Source organism: Saimiri boliviensis, chromosome 1, assembly GCF_048565385.1.
Source record: "Saimiri boliviensis isolate mSaiBol1 chromosome 1, mSaiBol1.pri, whole genome shotgun sequence".
Taxonomy (NCBI): Eukaryota; Metazoa; Chordata; class Mammalia; order Primates; family Cebidae; genus Saimiri; species Saimiri boliviensis.
Genome location: NC_133449.1, coordinates 203,934,432 through 203,947,698, shown reverse-complemented (window position 1 = coordinate 203,947,698; position 13,267 = coordinate 203,934,432). Strand labels below are relative to the sequence as shown.

At 41.4% G+C, this 13,267-nt stretch overlaps 1 pseudogene; it reads right to left on the bottom strand.

Annotated features, from left to right (window-relative positions):
• Positions 1-3,592: 3,592 nt before the first annotated feature.
• Positions 3,593-12,940, bottom strand: LOC101030562 (methyl-CpG-binding domain protein 1-like; annotated as a pseudogene).
• Between the last annotated feature and the right edge of the window lie 327 nt (positions 12,941-13,267).

The window sequence follows — 13,267 nt, the reverse complement described above, 5'->3', positions numbered from 1 at the left end:
GTACAACAAACCAGTACACGTACTCCTCAACTTAAAATAAAAGTTAAATTTAAAAAAAGAAAAAAATAATAAGATACTGTATCTGTGTTATTGCCCTGCATTCATCCATAGGTTGCATTGAAGTGCATGTAATTATTAGTCATTTGTTATGAATAAAGGAAAATTGGAATGAAAAGGGAAAGAGATAGTAAATTAATAGGTTACAGTGCTAAAGTAGATTTCTAGGAGAGAGTCAACTTGTCTTTTGCCCTACCTATTAGTTCTACTGCATTAAAAAGAGAAAGAAAGACACCTATACCTTGGGAAAGAGATTATGCAGCTTCAGTAACTTATTTCAGTTTATAACCACTTCTTGTAAACTTGTTAAGCTCTAGTTTTAAATCCTAGTTCACATCACAAATGAAAATCAGTTAAAACTATTTGGATAGCTTGTCCTACTTTTCATCAGTACATAAGGTGAAAACAATTTATTTTGATATGTATTTTCCTTATGAGAAAATGGTGAATACCAATTGGTACAAAGGCCTTTTCCTATGAGAAAATGGTGAATACCAATTGGTACAAAGACATGTGCTATTTTTTCACATCAGTCAGATCCTGAATTAAAAGAAAACAGAGCTCTGTTCTAAAAGGAGATCTGGGTTCTTAACACGAGTCTGGCACTAACTCATTTATGGAGTTGGAATCTTGCAATTGATTCATTTACTACAATGAGTCTCAGCGTTTTTAGCTCCAAAGCAGTAACATGGGAGTATTATTGCAATTACTGTATCAATAGATTCACCTAGTTATTTGCTGAAAGTATTAATTTCTGAGGCACATCCTAGATATTTTGAATCAGAATTTCCAGGAAAACGTTTCCCAAGTGTCTCTTATGTTTGGTCAAGTTCAGAAATAACAAGATTGGCTGACCTCGGTAGCTGAATTCTAAAATTCTAATTATTGGTAAATAACAGATAAAATTCCCTGAAATGGTGAGAAGGGCATGTATTTCTGGAATTTCTCAATTGCTAGAGTATCAGAGAAAGGAAAATAAAACAAGGTTGTTTTGTGTAGTTCTCACTTTACCCCCTACCTTACCACTCACTCTCCGTCTGAGAACAGTCTTTCCTCTGGCAGCATCCTGCTTTCAACTTAATAGACATAAATTTCCTCCCAAAGAGACTCTTATTTAAAAACCATGATTACTATGACACATCTTATTATTTTAAAACAAGCCTCACTCCTTATAAATGTAAATAAAGCTTTCTTCTATTCTCTTTTCTCTGAAAATAATTTATAAAAAATGAATTCTTCTTTAAATGATCTAAGCAAAATGTCATGTCTGTTTTTCTGTAAGTTTACTTATTTACTACAACTTTTGCCCATATTTTAACAGGGTACTCTTTATTTAAAGCAGTAAATGACCTACAATTTTTTTACAAAAAAAAAAAAAGGAAGGAAAGAAAGAAGGGAGGGAGGGAAAGGAGAAATTCAGCAATGAAGTTGGGGAATGGGCTATATTTGCAATAGAAACTAAAGGATGGTTAAATATTGTAAGATTCTTATGTATACATTAAGAAGAAAGTTAATTCGATCATCTGGGTCACGATAGTTCAAAGGAAAACAGACATGTTTGTTCCTTGAGCCTCTATAAAGAAAATAAAAGGGTGACTGAGGAACCATTTCTGGGCCAAAATATAATCTTCATTACTACTTACAACAATAATAATAGTAATGGTAGACTACTGCATATCTACAGTGCTTTAAAATACTACACAATTTTTACAAGCATAATTTGAAAATCACATCTACCACGGTTTTTGTTTGGATATCATTTGACTTATTTTTAAATGAAGTAGTTGAATCAAAAGTTACAGAGAGTTATTCATACATCAGAACTCAGGTCTAATTTTCCTGGCTCCAAGTGCAATGTTCTTTTCTTTCTAACATAAAGTCCCAAATCCCTTATCTTTGGCCAGATTTTATGGTCACAGCAACACTCACACCCACATACGCCTAGTCCTGAAGGAACTTACCAAACTAACTTCACATTCAGAATGACTGTGAATCACACATTCATCCACTCCTGCATGAATCTTATCTCCAGCTTCACAGCCAATGCAGAAGGGGCAAACTGATGGTAATAGGTCATGCTCATTGAATCATGATGATAGTGATAGCTCATGCTCATTAAACACCAAACCTGGTGGTAACTTAACATGTATTTTTCCACATGAGCACTATAATATAGATATTAGATTGGTGCAAAAGAAATTGTGTTTTTTGCCATTACTTTCAAAGGTAAAAACTGCAATTACTTTTGCACCAATCTAATAGTATCAGTGCCTGTATTTTATAGCTAAGTAAACTTCTCAAGCAGGTTATCTGTGGTCAAAATGCTGATTTCATCTACTGCCTCTCCTCTTGTGGAGGTATCACATGGTTCACAATTTGTACTCTTAATTAATGACTTACTTTCTTCATGGAACTGTTACTTCCATCTATGTTTTCTCCTATTATATCCTTAATGGCTCAGGTATATTATGGGTTAAATAAGTTATTGTTAGAGGTTCTGGGAGCCATCAATCAATTCTAAAATTGTTTCCATGGAAGGAAAACTCTTCTTAGTTTCTGCTTATAAATGGAAGTGATGATTATATAAAATTAGCCCTGATTGCTACACATCACTATAAAAAACTAGGATTTGGAAAGGAGTGGTAATGAAATCAGTCTTTGATATCTGTGCACTTCTGCTACAAACTGCATTTACAAATACTAGGATGAAAGGAAAGAAAGAAAATGACAAAAACCAGTGTAGCCAGTAGGCCAAGAGAAATATATATGCATATGCACATGCACACGCACACACACACACACACACACACCCCATTATAAATGTATAGTGAAATACATACATTTATTTGTTTCTATTATAAATAAATTTAACCCCTAACGAATTGATTTTTAATCTTTCTTTGTCTTACTTATCTTGCTATGCAGTAGAAAATTAAATAGTAAAAGACTAGCATTCAATTGATACTTTAAAAATCTTATATATGAAATACATAATAAAATATATTTTAGTATATATTGATGACATAATTGTTATATATTTCATAAATATAAAATATATATTATAACAATATTTCTATAGATAACATATATTAGAAATGCATTTAAAAATACATATCAAAAATATCTTTTTTGTTGTTATTTTATCTTACTTTTTTTCGTTTCCTCATTTATTCTAGTACATTTTCAATTGCTGTTTCTATGAGGAAGTGTGTAGAGACACTGTCAGGTCTCATCCAGAAGCCACTTAGAATTATTCATGAAGATGGCTTATTTAGGTTGTTTTGTGGTGGGTTTAATTATATTATCTTTCCCCATCTCAGCTCCCCCACCCTTAAAATCCAACTTCTTATCATACTCAGGCTCTTGGGAAAGGGAAGATGCACCAACTTTCTATTCTTTCTCTTCCTTTCCCACTTACTTCTAGAAGCTCAAAGTATGGTTAGGCCTGCTCCTCTGGTTTGGTGGCAGTTTTTCCTCCTAGCATTGAATCACACACAAGCCCTGGAAACTAGTCTAGGGTCCAGCCCCTAGTAGATCAGTGTTGTCTCTCATAAAGCCAGTATGCAAATATCACCCTGATCCTACGGTCTGTAGAAGCCTCCAGTCTAATGCTTTCTAGCTCATTTTTTTTAAGGTCTTTGGACCTAGAGACAAGGGAGCAGGTCTGTATGTTAAATGAGGTTTGCTATATGTGAAGTGGAGCATCACAAAACCATTTACTATTTTGTGTCCTCCATCCATTTTCCCTTAATTATCCTTTACCTTTTTTATATCTTCTAAAACTACCATTACAGACAGTTTGTCCACAGGTTATAAATTCCCCGAAGGTAGGTATTAGGATGTGTCTCCTGATGGGTAAGCTTTGCAGGGCTCATAGCCCTCAATGCTGTGCACCCAGCAGGAATTCAGTCAGTACTTCTGTAATTGACCAAGTATAGATGGAAGGGTTTTTAGCCTGGTGAGCTGGTTTGTAGGAGTAAAGGAATTCAGGTGCTTAGGCCAATAGTTTATATTCCCAGTGTCTGGGGCTCTACGCAGGTTCTGTCAACATTCTGCAGCAAGCAGCATGCCCCTGTCCTCCCATCATCCTAGTCCTTACAGGCATCTACCCTTTGACCTATGCCAGGCCTACAGGGACAGTTCTGCATGGCAGCTGCATTTCCTAACATCAATAGGCTCAGGAAGGGATCAAGAGATCCAGACCAAGTCCTTCCACAGAAGCTGCTCCGGGAGTACAGGGCAACCAGAGATCATACAACAATGTGTGAACCCAGCTCACAAAGCCAGCTCAGAACCCGTATCTCCTGTCCGTCCCACTGCAAAAACAAGCCCAGCACTACTTCTCTGATACACATTTCTCAGTGTCAGACAACAGCCCACCCAGAGGTCTCCTGGAGACTCGAAAGGCCTTCAAGACACCAAATGATTATTCTCTCAATAAGAATTTATGCATTAAAGCTGACCCCTATAGAAATTTCTTAGGAAAATAGGGACCAGATTCCTTATCTTTTTCTTTCAAATCTCATCACAGAGTGTCAAGTCTTCCTCCTACCCACAAAGGGGAGTCCTAACTTAGAATGCTATTGGGGTGGATCTCAATAGAAATCTCTAGGGTCCTACACACACATACCCCTCATTGATTGTGATCAGCATAGTACGTGTGAGCCTTTACCTCCCACCGCACCATGCCAAACTGCTGGATATACTTTCAAAACTCAGGGCCCACATCTGGCCGACACCCACTCCTTCCTCACCCTTCACTGTGTAGGCCATACCTTGGCAACCAGGCCGTTGTGTCTCGGAAGTGCGTTCCACCCAGGCTGAAAATCTCCGTGATCACGGGTATGCCAGCCCCTCCTGCCTCCTCCTCTGGGGCCAATTCAGAGATACATTCATCCTTGTTTTCCTCTGTGTTCTCCTCAGGGGTTGGGTGGCTCTTGCTTCACAGATGGCAGGCCTGGGTCTACTGCCTTGCTAGGACAGTCAGGCACCAATACAGGAGAAATCAGGACAGCTGTGTCTGGTGTCCACTCGTCCTAGGTATCTGCCTTCTCTCGCTTCACCTCGGGTAAGGCCACAACCCAACTCAGGTCAGAGCACGGGGCCTCCTGCAACAGGGCTTCTGTGGAAGCTGCAACAAGGGGGCAGCACAAAGCCACCACCTGCTTCCTGCCTGCTTCTTTGGAGCCTGGGTATGGTCTGGGTGGGCTGTGCGAGTAGCCAAGCTGGGCTTCAAGGTAAGGCCAAGATGGTGCCGTCCGCAGAGCTGGGCCTCTTTCGACGACCATAAGGTGGGGGTGATCCTGCCCCATCCTCAGCCTCTGACCAGACACTGGGCAGCAGCCGCTCCACGGCAAACTGCAGGCACTGGCGCCAATGACACTTCTGGCGCTTCTGGTTGCTGCCCCCGAATGTGGGCTCGCTGCAGCAGAAGTCGCGGCGGCCTCAGTCCATGCACCGTAAGCAGGCTGCGCGGCCCCGCACTCGCGGTTATGCGGGCGGTTCACGCAGGGCCGTAGTCCTTCCTCGTCTACACAGTAATAGATGAACTCCGCAGGTGGCGATGGGCCAGAGCTCTGTGGGGCGGCTCTGTGTGCTCTTGGGGCCCCAAGAGGGAGGAATCTGGGCTTGCTGCAGCAGAAGTCGCAGCGGCCGCAGTCCATGCACCGGAAGCGGGCTGCGCCGCCCCGCACTCGCAGTTCTGCCGGCGGGTCACGCAGGGCCGTAGCTCGTCCTAGTCTACACAGTAATAGATGAACTGGGCAGGTGGCGAGGGACCCAGGGCTCTGCGGTGCAGCTCTGAAGGCTGCGAAGAGGGAGGTGGAGGCAGCAGCCGGCTCCGGGGCGCCGCCTGGCGACCGTCTTCGTTCGCGTCACAGCTTGCCCTGTGGCCGCCATGTTTACCCCGCAGGCGAGGTCACCGGACTATTTCCACTGGCGCCTGAGACCGGCAGGGAGGGAGAAGGCAGGCGCGGAAACCGCCACGGTCTTCTTGGGTCTGACACCCCAGCATACTCTACACCCGCGGCTATTAAACACTCTGTGTTTAACAGAATTGAAGGCCATTCTCTGTGCTCGGCAGTCTTCGCGCGACATTTTGAGCCGCCGCGTTTGGGCGCCATCTCCTGAGACGCTGATTCCACAGTTCTCACAGCGCCCGGGAGCCGGGAACGGAGCTGGGGCTGCAGCCGCGTCCGCCTTGGTCTCAGCCCTCGGGGCCTCCTCCCTGACCTCACCACTCCGGGGTCCGGCCTGACATTTCGGAGTCCTGGCCGGCGGTGAAGGCTTCTTTCCCTCTTTGCGGGCGGCAGCCACAAATGGGCCTTGGCGGCTGGATGGCGCGAGCCGCCGCGTTTGCCGTCGAAGAAGGGGAGGCTCTCTGCGATGTGCACAGCCCGGGTGTCAGTCTTGCTGCGGAGCCGGCCTCCTCTGGGCGTCCGCCTGCAGCCTCTGACTTGCGGAGGGCTTGACGGCGCTTGCAGCCGGGCCGAGGGCTGCGCAGCCCACCCAGTCCGCCGCCGTGGAGACTACGGGAAGCAGCAGCAGCCGGTGCGCGCCAGGCCGGGATCTTCCGCCGCTACAGGCGGGTGCGCCCAGGTGAGGCCCTTCCTGCGCCTCCCGCCTCGCCCTCTTCCGTCTCCACTGCCACCTCTTCTGAAGCGCACGAATACTGTATCTTTATAATATATTCACGCAGGGCTGTAGCTCGTCCTGGTCTACACAGTAATAGATGAACTCGGCAGGGGGCGAGGGGCCAGGGCTCTGAGGTGCGGCTCTGGCATGTTTATTTTATATGATAAAATATACATCATATGTAATGATATATGTTTTTATTATATATTGATATATATCAATATATTATGTCACATATAAATAAGATGTTTAAAGTATCAATTGAATGGTGGTCTTTTGCTATTTAATTCACCAGTACATAGTGAAGTAAGACAAAGATTAAAAAATAGATCATGGCCAGGCATGGTGGCTCATTCCTGTAATCCCAGCACTTTGGGAGGCCGGGGCAGGCTGATTGCCTGAGGTCAGGAGGTTGAGACCAGCCTGGCCAACATGGTGAAACCCTTTCTCTACGAAAAATACAAAAATTAGCTGGGGGGTGGTGGCAGGCACCTGTAATCCCAGCTACTTGAAAGGCTGAGACAGGAGAATCTCTTGAACCCGGGAAGCAGAGGTTGCGGTGAGCAGAGATCATGCCATTGCACTCCAGGCTGGGTGATGAGAAACTCCGTCTCAAAAAAAAAAAAAAAAAAAAAAAAAAAAAAAAAAAAAAAAAAAAAGATTATTAGAGGTTAAATTTGTTTGTAATAGAAACAAAACAAACAAAAGCCGAAAAAAAGGACCTTAATTCTTTCTTTGTTTTCCAAGGTTTTTTTTTTGTTTGTTTTTTTGTTTTTTTGTTTTTTTTTTCTGTCTTCCTCTACTTAGAACACTGGGTTATTTTCATATGAACATAATTCACTGAAAATTAACATTGATTTTATTGTCAACTGCTGTCACATCTGTTTAGTTGGAAAAAGGAAGAACCACCTCTATCAGGACATCTTTGCTTGGGATTAACATCTATCATAGAATCTGCAGTGGAAATGAGGAGGCATTAGGGAGGCACATGTGGTGTTGAATCTAGAATGCCTGGCTTCCACTAGTAGACAATCATTTAAATTCTTCTTAAAAGATTGAACGGTTAACACAGCAAACTTTTCCTGAGAAAATTAATACCACCATATAGAAGTGTTTTTTTATAAATTAATAATCATTTTTACCCAAAATTACAGTATATTATATTAGAAAAGGAGGAGATTGAATTACACCATGTTTAGAATTGATAGGTTATGCTTTAATTTACAGTGTCTTTGCAGTCTGTACAAATCACCCTTTCAGTCTTCAGGCCAGGCAAGAAAAGCAAGATCTCTCTGCACGCTTTAAACCGAATAAAAACAAGAACCACCCTCCGGAAATGGGCGGCCAGTATACATAAGATCCACTAGTGCAGTAAACCTAAGGCTTGCTGACCTCTGGGCTACCAGCACCGTGCTGGCTTACCTAGAATGAAAGCCTACATGATCCATGTGGGAATAGTACCAAGTCATGCCCCAGGCGAAACAGCACCTCCTCAAGGGTCTGCTCTAGCTCCTCTTCCAGTGCTAGATTCTTTTTATTGCCTCCTACAAATGAATCTTAGCTTCCTCCTGCTTTCATCTGGGTCTTATTCCTTTGCCAGCTACAGTTCTCAGGCACCCATGTAACTAAATCCCTGCTTTAAATGATCTCTGCTTATGTAACTAGTTTGGATTCTGCTTTTATTTTTTTCTGCAAACACAAAAAGAGAAAGATGATTAGTTCATATTTTAAATTTGCTCAGAATTTGATAAAATCTATTTTGATTTTATCACAGTTATAAGTTGTAGATATTATCTTTAAGTATTTCTATTATTTACCACGAGAAACTGGCTTTGCAAAATCTACTCTGTTCCTAAGACTAAGTTCTGAATTTTAGCCATTTGTAGTGCCTAGAAAATTGAAGATGCTTAATATATACTCATTGAATTAATCAATATTGCACTACAAGTCAGTAGTATCTAAAGGAAGTTTCAGAAATTACCTCTAGAGTATTGGGAATCTAGCACTATATTAAGAGTATTCTTGCATTATGACCCAGCAGTGTGGTTTATCAAAAGTTACTCTAGTACCAAACAGAAAAGAGGGGAGGAAGTACTCATCCTTACATACATCTGCTATATGTTTCTCTACTTAAATGTAAAACAGCTTCCTCTTTCTGAAGTGTGTTCTTTATCATTTAAGGTCATCCATATTACAAATTCACCAGATGGATTTTAAGTTTTCCACATTGTTCCAGTTATTAGGATAGTGTATCACAGCTCTAAACTGTACATTCTTATGATGCCAGAGCTGAGCCTGTGAAAATTACATGACTGCTGGCCAGTTGACTCTCAGTTAAGTTCTACTGCTGAAGTGCTTTGAGGAGATCAGAAGTTTGCAGGCAGACAAAGGGCTCCTCCTTTCCCATTTGCCTGCTGTTCCTGGAGTATCACTCAACCAATGGCTCTTAGTTCCTGCAGAAGCAGTTTTTTCTGGCTGCCAATAATTTTTCTTCACTCCCAGAACCAGTCTTCCTACAACTCCTCAAAGGAACCAGAAGCAGCTGGGCAGCAGCACCTCCTCAGTCATCTGCTCCAGCTCCTCAGGACCCTCCTCTTCCAGTGCTGGAATCCTTTTATTGCCTCCTAAGAATGAATCTTAGCTTCTTCCTGCTTTCATCTCTGTCTTATCCTTTTGCCAGCTACAGTTCTCTAGCACTCATATAACCAAATCCCTGCTTTAAATGATCTCTGCTTATGTAACTAGTTTGGATTCGGCTTTTTTTTTTTTTTTTTTTCGATTAGACTGTGATATACATACAACACCAGTTTCAACTAATAGACACTTTGAATTTTCTAATTAGAATGTGTTGGCAAATTCTAGTTGCCATTATAAAATAAATATTTTAAATTGACCTAAAATGCTTTATTTATCTTGCTGTGCAAATTTCAGAATTTTCTCTGCGTATGTGTACTACAAGGACATAGGCCCAATTTATTGATATGTGTTATTTAAATGGAAACTTATAGAAATTATACAACCAATCAAATAAAAATAAATGGAACTAGAATTAATTAAATAGCTACAAGTTAGCAGGATTAAACTAGGACAGTTATTTTGTCTTTCTTTTGTCCCTGAATACTGTGAGAGCTTTCTATTCAGAAAGTAGGAAGAGTAAATAACATTTTTTATATAGCTAGCATAAAATACATCCCAAGAGTAGACAAAGTATATTCTTATGCATTTCTGATACTAATTTCTCCATTATATTTTCATGTCAAAGTATAGATGTTTTTACTTCTGCAAAGAGAGGCATAAAATAAGCTGGGCATGGTGGCATGCACCTATAATCCCAGCTATTTAGGAGGTTGAGGCAGGAAGGTCACTTGATCCCAGGAGTTCCTGTCCGGTCTCACCAACATACAGCCTGTTTCGCTATGTCCTTCCCTTTTTATTTTTAACTTAGTTTCTGCCTATATTTGTCCATTTTCACGGTGCTGATAAAGGACATAACTGAGAATGGGCCATTTATGAAAGGGGTTTATTGGACTTACAGTTCTGTATGGCTTGGGAGGCCTCATAATCATGATGGAAGGCCAGGAGGAGCAAGTCACAACTTACGTGAATGGCCTCAGGCAAAGAGCGCTTGTGCTGGGAAACTCCCATTTTTAAAACCATTGGATCTTGTGAGACTCATTCACTATCATTGGAACACTGTAGGAAAGACCCACCCCATAATTCAATCACCTCCCACTGGGTTCCTCCCATGTCACATGGGAATTGTAGGAGTTACAGTTCAAGATGAGATATTGGTGTGGACATAGCCAAACCATATCCCTGCCACTCAGCAACAGTTTTAATTCCTTCAAAATTGTATGTTTTTACTGACCTCAGCACCTTTGGTCATGATCTTTGTAATAGTCTGACCCCATTTTTTGTGTTCAACTGCTAATAGCTTTCAAATCCTACCAATTTTCTTCCCCTTCAGCCTGCATCTGGACAAGTCGATAAGAAAGCATGAATGCTCTCCTTTTCAGCAGCAATGGGAAGTTCAGATCACACAATATCAATCAACCTATGAGTAGAAATCTTAACCCCAGCCCCATTTCATCCCACCCCACCACCCTATAATTGGGGTTTCAGGACAGCAGTGTGGTTTAGGGACAAAAGATTCTAACTCAGTCTCTTTTCCTCGCTCTCTCCTGACATTCTAGGACCTGATGAGGACCCCATCCTGCTGTCCCCAGAAAGCTTCGCAATGTGAGTAATAAACCTTTTCATATCCTCTTAGTATGTGTGTTGTAGGTTAGTATTGACATCTGAACCAAATTTTGGGTGGGAAAGTCCGTTCTGCCTCTGCAAGGTGACACAACTATTGGCATAGTTGAGAGTGTTCAGGCAGGCTGGGCTCGATGTCTCACACCTGTAATCCCAACCCTTCGGGAGGCCAAGGAGGGCAGATCACTTGAAATCAGGAGTTCAAGACCAGCCTAGCCAACATGATGAAACCCCATCTCTATTAAAAATACAAAATTAGATGGGCATCATGGTATATACCTGTAAGCCCAGTTACTCAGGAGGCTGAGGCATGAGAATTGCTTGAACCCGGAAGGCAGAGGTTGCAGTGAGCCGAGATCACGCCATTGCAGTCCAGCCTGGGTGACAAAGTGAAACTTGGTCTCACAAAATAAGAATAATTTTTTTTAAAGAAAGAGTGTTCAGGCAATGACCACTACCACTGGGGGCCTTTTGTTTCTTGCTTTGTCTTGCTAACTAGCTCTGCTGCTTGCTTCTTAGCATACTCTTGAGTTTTGTTGCTGCCTGGCTGGGAAGCTTTGTTCTATGCTGCTTTTTCCCATATTTGCTGAGTTCTTCTGTGGTTCATTCTCACCTAAATTGGAAGTTATAATTGGGGTTTAGGGACAAGAGTGTGGGATTGAGGCCCTTCTTGAAGTGACTCTGGGGCATATGCCTCTATCTGTATGTCTCAGATGGAAGAATGTGTCTCTGTTTCAGCATAAACTCTGACTAATGCTAGGCTCAAAGGAGCAACACATACTCTCTAACTGTCGATTGTGTGTCTCAACCAAGCATCGGTCCCCCACTCCTTGGTCTTCTCAGGGTAGAGAGTGTCAGGCTGTGCAATATGTAGTCACATTAGATTTCAGCTCCTGGAGAGGAAAAACAGTTATTGTGTGACATACTGAAATCGCTTTCCTAAAAGCAGAGGGCTCAGTAGGACTCTACACAATAAATTTTCTGTTGCTGGCTGATCATTGTTCCTTTGTTGAAATAAAAATACTACTTCTCAGGATTTTAGGGAAAAAAACACCAATGGCACCTTCACAGCAAAGTCAAGGGATTAAATTCAAGCCCAATTTAAGCCTGGGTCCTAAAACCCTATAAAATAATCATTGCCAAAGGTTAAGCTTCACTAGAGGATGAAATTTATAGATATGAGCAGCATAGGGAGAACCCAGTTTACCATTAGATGCAGAAAGAAGAAACAAAAAGTGAAATAATGTCCCTGATTTGACCCAATTAGAAATTTAAATTTTATTAAAATAATTTATATAACAAAAAGATTAAAAAACACTGATTAGCTTTTGCCATTGCAACATAGGTTTTGAATTAACTTTTACATCTGTTGAAATGCACTTACTAGCAAATTTTCATGACCTTTATGAATAAGCTGAAATCAAGTTTTTCCTATGAATTCTACTACATTTAAATAAAATACCACTATAATTTCAGAGATGTACTGCATATAAAATAGATAATACATAGGTATGCTTTAAGTAACTATTAGAACAATCGTCTTTCTTCAATTTCTGATCGTCACAGCACCCATTGCCTTAAAATGTATTGTGGTGGTGATTGATGCTCTAAACCAATGAATATAAAATTAAAATTAATTAAGACTTGGCACTTACAATTACTTAAATAAAAGGTACCCCATAGGCCTTTTTCCTAGATAAAATAGTTAATACAGCACAACAGAAATTTAAACAGAACCTTCAAAAATGAAGCTCATTACACAAGACTTATTTAGAGAAGAGGTGATTATCCTTACTGTTTCTCCATTTAACAGCCCAATTTGGTCTGGTCTTACACCAGGGAAAATGAATGGTGTTTCATAGCAGATTATCAGAACATTAATTCTGTGGCCCAATGTGCTAATATTGTCTGGATGTTTTGTCTCCTCCATATCTTGTTGAAATGTGCCCTCCAGTGTTGGAGATGGGCCTTTAATGGGAGATGTTTGAGTCATGAGAACACATCCCTCATGAGTGGCTTGGTGCTGTCCTCCCAGTAATAAGTGAGTTCTCACCCTATGAGTTCATGCCATATCTGGTGGTTTAAAAGAGGCTGGTATCTCCTCACTCTGTCTCTTGCTTCCTTTCTTGTCATGTAACATGCTGAGTCTCCTTCAGCTTCCACCGTTATTGTAAGCTTACTGGGATCTTCCCCAAAAGCAGATGCCAGAACTATGCTTTTTGTACGGCCTACAGAACCATGAGCCAAATAAACCTCTATTCTTTATAAATTACCCAGTCTCAGATACTCCTTATAGCAATACAGATGGACTCACACACCC